At 39.6% G+C, this 11,500-nt stretch overlaps 2 long non-coding RNA genes across 2 annotated transcripts in view; both read right to left on the reverse strand.

The window, feature by feature from the left end:
• The window catches only part of LOC127479053 (uncharacterized), a 17,967-nt gene extending 17,508 nt beyond the window's left edge, over nt 1-459 (reverse strand). Inside the window, exon 1 of the long non-coding RNA XR_007907446.1 lies at nt 368-459. This is a non-coding gene — a long non-coding RNA (uncharacterized LOC127479053). The remainder of the gene's footprint in view (nt 1-367) is intronic.
• Nucleotides 460-677: 218 nt separating this feature from the next.
• On the reverse strand, nt 678-8,972 carry LOC127479123 (uncharacterized). Its single transcript, XR_007907469.1, has 3 exons — nt 8,526-8,972; nt 8,259-8,398; nt 678-802 (listed from the first exon to the last, which is right to left on the reverse strand). It is a non-coding gene; the product is annotated as an uncharacterized LOC127479123 (long non-coding RNA).
• Between the last annotated feature and the right edge of the window lie 2,528 nt (nt 8,973-11,500).

An 11,500-nucleotide genomic window follows, 5' to 3' on the forward strand; every position in this document is an offset into this window, starting at 1 on the left:
CTCTTATCCAGCTGAATGCTGACAGCTCCAGCAAAGCTGTCCATTAACACCATGCTTGTGCACTCAGTATTGACTCTGGAGGCAGAGCACTGCCCATCAGAAAAAGGAAAGGAAAAGCTGGATTTACTTTCGTTGCCTTTCCTAAACAGTGATTTATCTCCTGTGATCTTGAACCTGAAATAACAGGCTAATCAGATATTCTACGAAAGGTATTGAACCAGCACATGCTTAATTTCATGTATCTTAGTAGCTACAATGAAATAAAAACCAAAACCAACCAAACAAAAAAACCCACAACCAAACAAACCAACCAACCAATCAAAAAAACCAACAACAAAGGAAAAATAAGTATATAAATGCTATTTACCTTATTTATACTTTCCAGCTTCCACTCATTTATGGCTAAGGAATTTTCTGACCCAGAGTTGGCACGTTTTTATTCAATAACTTTGAATAGAGTCTCCTTCCTTGGTTCACTTTTGAATCTGTGTCAACTTCCAGCACCCTTAACAACCTCTGAAATGGAGTTCCATAACTTACTTAACACCTGAGTATGGAAAAATAAAATTGTTTCCTTGGTTTTGAACTGCACTATTAGTTTCACATGATGCTCAGCTCCTACATGTGAAGAGGATACAGTCATTTTCCACTTACCCTTTTCATGTCATTCCCAGTCCTGTAGATCTCTATCAAATTCTCCGTCAGTTGATTCCACTCCAGGCTGAAGATTGTCAAACTTCTTTTATCACACAGAAACTGCTCCATAAGCCTGATCACCTTTATCACTCTTCACATATGCACTCTGAAATGGGAGCATGAGAATTACTCAGAGCACCAAAGAAGCAGATTGTACCACAGCTCTACACAGACAGTCATGTTTTCCAGTTTGTCTTCTATTTCTCTCCTAATAATTCCTAATTTAGCTTGGGTGGTTTTTTTTCTTTTTTTTTTCCCTGAAGTGGAATTGGAATTCCTAAACTTCTGTTATTTAACAAAAGTACATTGTGCCCAGCTGTCCCCCTAACAACTACCAACACTCACGATGTCAACACCATATCTGCAATACTTCTGGTCCCATTACAAGACACTGCCTGATATTTATGATTTTCAACTGTCCAGCTTGGCTTTCAAGACATTATTGCCCTTTTCACATAGAGCATGACAACAATCTCTCCTATTTGTCCACAGATGAGTTGTCAGCTAGTTCTTTTGGTATTTTCTCTAGCAAACAACAGTAGCTCAAAAGTAGTTGACTCTCCCAGAAAAGCTTGGTGAGCGTGAAGTTCGCTCTTACCTAGATAAAGTGGAGATAAAACTACTCACCATGGACAAAGATAAAACCTTTGGGGACCTTGATGCAATTAAAAATAAGCCCCTGGCCTCTTCAGACAAACACAAAAAATCTCAAGCAATGGCTGATTTAACTTAAGAACTCAAAAGATTAGAGGAACTCAAACTGATTGGAAACTGTCACCGAGTGGTTTATATCTCCATTTCCCTTTTCTGGATTTTAGTTTCTTCCACCAGCAGATAAAAACACCAGAAGTAATGTGAATTTCACAAAAAGCCCTGACAGTGACTCTATCAGTAAGGCAGTTCTACCAGCTGAATGCAGCATTGTCTCTGGTTGTCCAACCCTGTATTACAGGTAAAATCTCAAATATTCTTCAGACCACCTGGGAGAAAAATAAGGTTATACATGTGCTACAGAGAATGTAATCTGAATACAACAGAGCTTGTTCTATGCCCATCAATGTCAAAAATCACCTGTAAAATCTTTATAACTGGAAGGGATTTCCAAGAAGGAAAGAATGAAGATCACATTTGGTTTCTCACAAACCAGACTGGATTTTAACTACTGAAAAAAAAAATCTGCAGGATAAATAAATAGATTCAGAATTCAGGAAGCTGAAGAAACAAAAATGGCAACATGGCTTTCTATAATCCAAGTAATGAAATCACAAAGAAGGGCTCCCATAATTAAATTTTTAAAATAATAAAAAATTTATATAATTCATAACACTCTTCGTTTTCTTTTCATTTGTAGATCACAAGCATTTGTTTGTCAAGAGCACTACATGAAGACCAAGTAAGGCTGGACAGAGAAAGAAGGAGGCAGCTCTTGTTAAGATTCAAGAAGGTAATGCTAACATGCTGTAGCTGAATCTCATTTGGAGCCATTCACAAGATTAAAGGTAGGGGATAGATATTCCAAATATGTATTTATAGAATATTAAGATATAGACATAAAATACATAACAAAAAGGCTGACAATCTTCAGGACAGATGGCTGGCTCCTACATTTTTGCCAGGATATGGCTTCCTCTCTTCAATTATGACTAGATTTGTCAAGTTCTGATTATGTATCGACATGAAATTGTTGCATCCAATCACGTAATCAAAACTATGCTACTAATAAGCAAAAATTACATTAAAATAACTATCAAATATTCTCGCTAGAAAACTTCACACATTTCTATATGTATCTTCTGAAATTTAAAAGCAAGTCAGAGGAGCAGGGTGAGAATCTGTATTTCTATATGTGCATAATATATGCAATACACACTCAGTCTGGTTTTGAAAAGAGTCAAATTACGATATAAATAAAAATACATTGTAAGTGAAATAAAAACACATTTTAAGTAAAAAATAATATAAAATTATTCCAAAGACAAAATGCAAACATACCAGGTAGTTTCAGTAATAAACTGGAAAGTACATGAAATATGAAAAACGGTATAATTCCTTGGTCTGCCACTAATTCCACACTCATATTATCTTATCTACTGATTATATAGAAGTCTAGAAAGCAAGTATTATTTTCTTTTCTTCATCATATACAAGAGCAAGAACTATACAAGTCCTCAAAATCAGCTTCATCCTTCTATCACAATGAAATTTTGTATATTGGCAGAAACATATTTAGGCAATAATAAGGCAGTTTTGAAAAAATCTGCAAGAAACATAAAATTGGAACACATTAAATTACTTCAGAGTGGGGAATATCACAGTAGAGCTCAAAGGTGGAAGTTTTTCTGAAGCCAAGACAGAAAGATGACTAGAAGCCATGAGTGTATAGTTAACATTTTTTATTTCCATGTGAATTTTGTCCTGTATTGTAGCAGAAAACCAAATGATAGGATTTTTTAATTCTGTGTTATACTGCCCTTCTGAATGCATTCCTCCTCTTCGATTGCACCATCTGGTTGGCAATTTGCCTAAGTGTCCTTCCTGCTTTCTCGGAAACTAAGTGTGGATGTGCTTAGGAAAGAAATGGGAAACATTGCCACTCAAAGAGTTGCCTGCCTGCACCATTTTAAATCTGCTCCCATTATTGTCCCTTTTCTTCTGTTCCATCACCATGTTTCTGACTCTTGAGCATCCCTGTGGCAATGGACTGGGTTACTTACGGTCGTGGTGACAGAAAATGTTTAAATTTCAAATAGGTTTTTAAAGAAATATTTCCATGTATTCCCTCCGCAAATGGAGGAGGTTTTAGGTTGGTTTATGTGGCTTTATTTAAGGTGCACAGCACCACTGCTTTTTAATATGTGCTGGTGTATCCAGACACATGATTCTGTCCCTTTCTTTCTCTCCCTTTTTTTAACCATGTGTATTTTGTAAATAGGAACTTATTTTCCACACATTTTCCCTTTTTATTTTATCTATAACGTCTTATCTCAAAACACTGCTGATGAACATATTTGTGAAGATTCAGATGCACAGATTTTGTTGAAATTATCTGTGTTTTCTTACCCAGGAACTAACTGCACATCTGGAAAGGCTTGTCTAGACTACCAAGAGGCTGTTTAAAGACTTCAGGTTAAACCCATAAGCCGCCTTAGATAGGAGGAAAGCACTAACACAAAATTGAGATCCTTCAGAATCTAAACTCAGTTAGCACCTAATCCCATTGTTTATGGCTATGATTGCCAGCCTCATAGCCATCAATAGTTCTTTCACAGAGAACTCCTTATGTGGGCCTGCCTAAAAGCACTGACTCTTCACAGTGCTGATAAACTCAGTGCTCCAGTCAGACTCTAATGTCCACTGGATTCACAAGTATGTCTCTGCCTACCACATTGCCTCCAAAGGATGTTCTTCACCTGTCTAATTAGATTCTTTAAAAAATATGCCATTTGATCTCCTACAAAAGATACCTGAGATATCCTTACCTTAGTGCTCATTTGGTATATGTTGATCTGCACACCACCCTTCTCCCTGTGCCTCCCTTTCTCTCCACCTTCACTTCAAGTATTGCAATAAAAATTGTAACCCACAAGTCATAAATAGGACTTATTCGTTCCATTTACATCACTGGAAGAATGTGGTGCTCTGTGAGCAGTGCAGTTTATGATGCTGGCTTCAGTATGAGAAGGGAAACCCCTGAGACTTATACACTTCAGTAAATGAGGGTTTTTCCCTTTCCTCACAAACGTTGTCTTTGACCTCAGCTTTAGATCTCTGCACAACTCAAATCTCCAGCTCTCCTGCAGAACCAACTCTGCCATTGCTCTCTAACTGCTGCCTGGCTCAGTGGCAGTCTCTTCTCTTTTCTGAGCTACTTATGGCTTAATTTAGTGCCACAATGTTTGCTGAATATTTCTTGAAAAAGTTTTTTGATACCTTGACATAAATAATCATGAAAATCAGCAATTTTTAATGGGAAATGCCCCTAGTTTTCCATTAAAATAATTTTGGTTATGCCAAAGCAATGCAACTGGCTATAAGTAATGTGTTGAACAATGTTTTGCTACAGTTCTGCCTGTGAAAGCTTTTGCAATACTGAAGGGATGTCAGTATTTTCAAAAGGATGCAACATCTATATTTATGTATGCAGAGACTATTAAAAAAAAAAAAAAAAACACAACAAATCCTTAAAAAACATTCTGAGTACAAAACAAGTTTTCAGCATCAAAAACACAAGTATATACCATAGTTAAGATACCCATATTGTCTTAAATAGAACCATTATTCTACTTTCCAACTGTTGAGACATACTGCAGCATCCAATATGCCAGAGCAGCGTAACTGTTAGTAAATGATGACTTTTTAATGGGAAACCCTGTACATGTTAAAAATATGATACTCTCCCTAATCGTATGTAACTAAAGATATCTTCTGCAGATCATGAAGATTTAGAAACCTCTGAAAAACAGATGTGCCAAGCAAACCACTAAAAGCAAGCACATACTGAATTTATTTATTAATTTATACAGTGCCCATCTCAAAGCACAGTCTGGAATCCTGTACAGAATAAACAAAAATTAAACCAAACTGGGCTCAGAGCCAAGAGAAATCAAGTGTACCAATAAAATGGGGGAGGGTGAAAGAAAACTATTCCAAAAAGATATATACATGTCCAGATACTGTGCTGTCTTAGTGGACACATCATTATATCAATACTGGAAGTAACAGAAATACAATTTACAGCAAGGATAGAAATATTCAAGGGAAAAAAAAAAGAAAGCAATTATGACAGAGTTAATTTACAGCTATTGAAAGCCACACTACAGAAGCAATTACAGTGGAGGAAATACAAACTGTGTGAATTTTGAATGAAGATTGAGTACATATATTGTCACACATCTATAAGATTTCAGCTCTAACTATTGATCGTATTGCATTTTATTCTTTGATTGCAATATTCAAACAATAAGAAAACATTACAACTGCCATGTAAGAGCTTTTGGGTGGGTATTCCCTCAAATATATAAACTCGTATTTTATCACTGTCCTCCTTCCCATATTTTATTTATAACATATCAGGGTTTTTAGTCCTTTTTATGATTTTGATGACTTAGATGAATAATGATGAGGTAGCTGCCTAAATACAGAGCTACTATGAAGAAATGCCTCTGAGATCTAGAGGGAAAAGACAAGGAAGCAGCACATTCTGTTTTCAAAAGACATAAAGAACAGGCCACACAATTAAAATGGCTTTTGGTTGTGTATCCTCTCCTGATCACAGAATGGGTCAGGTTGGAAGGGATCACAGTGGTCCAACCTCCCTGCTCAAGCGGGGTCTTCCTAAAGCACATTGCACAGGACTGTGTCCAGGTGGGCTCTGAGTATCTCCAGTGAGGGAGACTCCCCAGCCTCTCTGGGTAGCCTGTTTCGGTGCTCAGTCACCATGAAAGTAAAGAAGTTTTTCCTCATATTCATGTGGAACTTCCTGCGTCCCAGTTTCTGCCCATTGCCTCGTGTCCCACTGCTGGGCACCCTCGAGCAGAGCCTGGTCCCTCCCCAGCACCTCCTGCAGACACTGACAGAGGGGATGAGGTCCCCTCTGAGTCTTCTCTTCTCCGGGTTCAATAGGCCCAGCTCCTCCTGGACTGAGGGCTGAGGAGAGGGGCAGAATCCCTTCCCTGACCTGCAGGCAGTGCCCTTCCTCACGCACCCCCGGAAGCCCTCACCTTGTCCCCCAGGACACACTGCTGGTCAGGGACACCGGCTTCCCCACCAGCACCCCCAGGTCCTTCTCCACAGAGCTGCTTCCCAGCAGCTCAGCCCCCAGCCTGGACTGGTGCGTGGAATGCCCTCCCTGCTGTTTTTGCTCCATCACGGACACCCTTCAGCCCTGGATACTCAGGGTGGAAATAATTTGGTGGCAATAAGCCACTGTCTGGCCGGGCCCAGAGCGACTGGGCCAGCCAGAACACGGAGGTGACGTGAGGGGAAGGCACCACCAGCACCTGCTGATTCTGACTCTTTCTTCATTATTGTGTTATTTTACCCATACCACTGGCAGTGAGCTTTACAACCATTTTTTCCCTGACATTCTCTCTCCCAGGACAGCCCAGTACCAGCCCTGTTTGTAATACATGGAATTTTACATGTCTATTCACTGAAGACATTTTCGGTGACTCTCCTGCCCTCCAATTCACCCACTCAGTTTTTCAGAGTCTCTGTCAAAACAATCCTCTCCTTATAAAACTAATTAAAACTTCAGCAACAGGTTTAGATTCCCTTACCACGGAACAAGATTTCAAAGTGAGATTTAACACCCAAATCCCAATCAGAGAAAAGCAAAAGACTTTTTCTACAATACTTAGTGGTTTTGAGCTCTTTATAAATAGGTGAAGTTTTACTGAATGTGAGTTGTACAGTAATATTACTAAAAATATCAATGATACTGAGCTCCAGGGAAAATTTAAACACATTTGAGACATGAAAAAAGTATATGCTATAAATAGTTGCAAGGATGGATAGTAATCAATAATGTGTGGACCTAACTCAATAATTCATTTTATATTGCATATAATATTAATATACTGAAAAATGTTATTCGAGGAAAACTGAAATTGCTTAAAAAACATAATTTTAAAAATATTTGCAATGCCTTTGCACTTCATTTAGCATTTTTAAAATTGCTAGCTAAATTCTCTAACATTAAGATGAGTCAAATTAATCTCTTACAAGTATAATATAAAGGACTGTGCCATCCCAATATTCTTAATAATTATTATAAAAATATATTTCAAACTGCTAGATTAAGTCAAAATCCTTGACTGTATTACACAGAGCCCTTACAATTAACTTAATCTCTCATTTGAAATATTTATATCTATATCTAAATATTTATTTGAAACACTAAGTTTGCTTCCTTAATTACATGTTACATTTAAGAGGGGAGGGAAGCTTTCCCTCATGCTTCTCCAGGTAGGTACCTGCATGTCCATGAGTGTAGAGAAGCACACATACACAAACCATTTTTCCAGGGAAAGTTTAGCAGTACATCTCTTTAATGCCTCTGATTAAAAAAACATTTTCCTTTTCATTTTACTAGGAATCTCTTATTGATTTAGATCATAGTTGAAACCCCCCAGCTTTATCAGAGATGAAGCTGTTCCTACTTCTAATTATAACACAGTTTTCATTTGCCCTTTAAGGAACTACAATAGATCAGGATACAATTTTCTCTCCTGAGTGTTTGCCTCCAGATTATTATTACTATTTTCTGAAAGTCTCAGCCAAAACAGTTCAATTCAAAAATGTATCAAAGAGAATACCAGATAGTTTGCCAGGGTTACTAAATTCTAGTAACTCATTCCTTTAAAGGCTTTTGTATTCCCAAACTTGAGGGCAAAAGTGTAAAAAACAGAAGCAGGGAGGGAAGCTGAAATTATAAAAGAGGGAGAATAACAAGGGTAAGAATCTGAGGGACAACCCTCTTCAATAAATTAGATTAGGCAAGTCCAAAAAAGAAAACCCCAAACCATAACAAATCAATTCTCCAATACTTAGTAGCAACTTACAGAGCTGTAGAACAGAGGTCTGGCAATGCCCTCAGAGAGTTGTGGGATCTCTCAGGCTGACTCTATAGTCCAGCCTTTTGCTCAAAGCAGAGTCAGCCCAGAATTCGGATCAGATTTCTCATGACTTTGTCCACTTGGATCTTGAAAAGGTCCAAAAACTGGTGAGTGCACAACTTTGAACCTGTTCTGAAACTTAATTATCATCTAAGTAAACTTATTTTTCCTTGGATCCAGGCAGATCCTTCCCAGTTCCAGTATGAGCATCACCTTTGTCCTGCTACCATGAACTTCAGTATGTGCTCAGTCACTTCCTCTTTTGTCTTTAAATGTTTGGAAATAATGCCAAGATCAGGCAAGTTGCTGTGGAGAAAAAAAGGACATTAAAACTGGATTACTACAGAGACTGGGAGAGGGAATTAGATGAGATAAAATGCGGTAAGAGCACTCCAATAAACAGCTAGAATGGAAAAAAAGGAGTCAGTGTCCTTGCATGAACAAAATCACACGAGACTCCAAAACCAGGTGCCTTCCTTGCTCTCAGTCCCACCTGCCCAACAGCTCAAAATCTTCCCAGAGCATACAAACGAGACCACCAATTAAGGCATGAGGCCACACTCCAACCAGGCACATTGACTTCACACAAACCAAAAGCACAGAACCCAGCAAGAAACTCGCAGGCCACCCTTGTAGTGAGTTTGGGCAGGAAGCACTGAGCGAGCACAGGGCTACAGCAGCCACCACTGCCCAACAGGGCTGGGACTGTCAGGGACATGGTGTTTTCACATGTGTCCTGAGGAGATTCTTCTGCCTTTCTCTCCTAAAAGAGAGACTGGCTGTTCATTTTATAGGGACAGGAGCGGATGCAGGAAGCATTACAGGGAATAGTGAAAGCTGAGCACGAGACCAAAGATTCAAACTCTTTCCCAGTATAACTGTGCCATGGGAGAGCCCTGACACTGACTGACTGACAGTGCTGGGGCTGCTGCTTTCAACATTCTGGGCTGGCACATGGTTGATCCTGTGGCATTTTTCAGGTTGGCTGAGTTTTGTGCCAGCTGTTGTTTCCCTGGTCGGTGCTGAACCTGGACTGGTCCAGGGTGGCAGGAGCCGCTGCGGCTTTTAGGCACCAGGGAGCCATGCGACAGCTCTGATGCCAGCTGGCTGGCAGTGTTGGGGCTGACAAGCTCTAAATCGTCACTGGAGGCAGCAGGAAGAGGCAGGAAGGTCAGCAGCATGGTCACCAAGGCCCATGGCAGGAGAGGCCATCATGGTGCCCACAGCCCTCCTTGAGCAAGCCAAGTCTAAGCCCCTGCTGCCAGGCCCAGCCTGGACCCTGGTCCCAGACCTGGGCAGCCAGGTACTTTGCCTCTCACCCATGCCCTGGCCAGCACAGCCATCACACTCCCAGTTGGTTGAGGTGGTCCTCAAGCAGCAGAAGCCTTGGTGGATGCCCTCAGCAGTAGAGGAGCAGCACAGCAGCAGTTCCCAGGGCCTGGGAAGCAAACGAGTTGCTGGGTGTGAGGACAAAGTGACGCAGCAAGGGATGGCTCAGCAGGGTCCTTGTTCTTCGTCCTTCCTCCCCAAGCCCCAAAGGACAGAGAACCCGTGCAGAGCTCTGGATTGCAGCTTTGGCGACTTATCCTCTTCATGTACCTGCTCCCTAACTCACAGGAAAAGCCACTTACCAGCATTGCAGTGGCTGTGCCTCTGATCTACCAGCTGATCTACCTGCTTTTGTCAGGTCCTCAACTTCTTGGCTGCCTCCAGGATTGCATGCCAAGGAGAAACAGGGTGTAGCACTGTAAGTACAGACAAAGGAGATGAATTAAGGCTGCTAACTTAATTCTTAACTTAATTAGGTATTTACTAACTTTGCAGCTGTAAGGTTTTCTTTTAATGTAGTTTTCTGCATGTAATAATAAACCTTGTACTTATTTAACTGATTTCTATGCCAGAGAACAACTGATAAATTAGAAGCACAGAGTCATGAAAAGTTCATGGCATGCAAATTGTGATGACTGCTGTGGTATCTGCCATAGTTTTCAGGTCTGAATTGCTCTTTAGTAGCATTAATTTCCCAGTGTGCAAACATTTTTTCAGGTGCTTTCTGAGGTTGGCCATTGTACAAGTAGCTTAAAACTTTTTTTTTATACAGAGCCTTTTCAAAATCTCATTACTGAAAATGGGAACAGTTCAACTGATACGGATTGAAATCCATGGATTTTGCAAGAATATCCATATTTCTGAATGCATAAAGCTACAACTCAGCCAGATGCTTAGGTATGTGCATACTAATTGCATACTAATAGTACTTTTGATATCAGTAGAATTGACAATGTTTTCTAAAATTAATTATACACATACTCATAATGCCAAGTAAGAGCTCACACTAAACTCAGAGAAGAAAAGAAATAGGAAAGGCCAGAAATATGATAAGCAATGGACATTATATTATCTTACGGCATTAAAACAGAAGAAAGGAGAAAGAAGAGTAAAGGGAAACAGTTTAAAAACACACATTCAAGATGCACAGAAAGCCTATAGGAAGTTTTTCATTCTCTTTTCCCCAAAGATTCAGCAAGAGTTTTTGTGTTTCTAGAACTGACAGCTGAGTGGCATTTGGGGCTCTTGCTTTTCAAGCAATAGTTGGAGAACAATTAGGTCATGCTTCTGAACGAAGTTTGAAGCAGCGGAAGAGAAGATCTGAGATTTGCCTTTGGCTTCTTTGGTACAGAAGAATTGTGCAGCATTTAATTCATGTTCTTTACTGGACAATCTCCTGAGAAAGGGAGTTCTAGCTGACACAGCACCATGTGCACAAACACAGCTGAATTCATTTTGACCAATGATGTAGCAAATACGTCAATATAATCCGTCACATAAATGTTGGGACCAAGCCTGCAAAACCTCATTCATGGGAATAATCCCACCAATACAGAGTCCAGATTAAAGGATACACATAAAACCCCAGCAAAGTTAAGGTTTTAAGCTCATCATTTGAGAGAGAGATAATATTCATAGAAACATGCAAACTACTGGGATATTCAATAGAAAGTGCAAAGCTCTCAGAGTCTGACCATTGATATGCTGGCATATAAAAATCTCCATGAGGCAATCAAAGTTCTTTTTCAGAATTATATGATCACGTCTATGTATATCCCGCTTTTTAAATTTTTCGAAAGCTTTCTAGCTTTTGATTTACAACTTTTCTGGGGTTTATCAGCTGCTTTTAGTTTCTTGGC

This window comes from Manacus candei, unplaced genomic scaffold, assembly GCF_025592945.1.
Source record: "Manacus candei isolate 608988 ecotype Guabito, Panama unplaced genomic scaffold, ASM2559294v1 h1tg000065l, whole genome shotgun sequence".
Lineage (NCBI taxonomy): Eukaryota > Metazoa > Chordata > Aves > Passeriformes > Pipridae > Manacus > Manacus candei.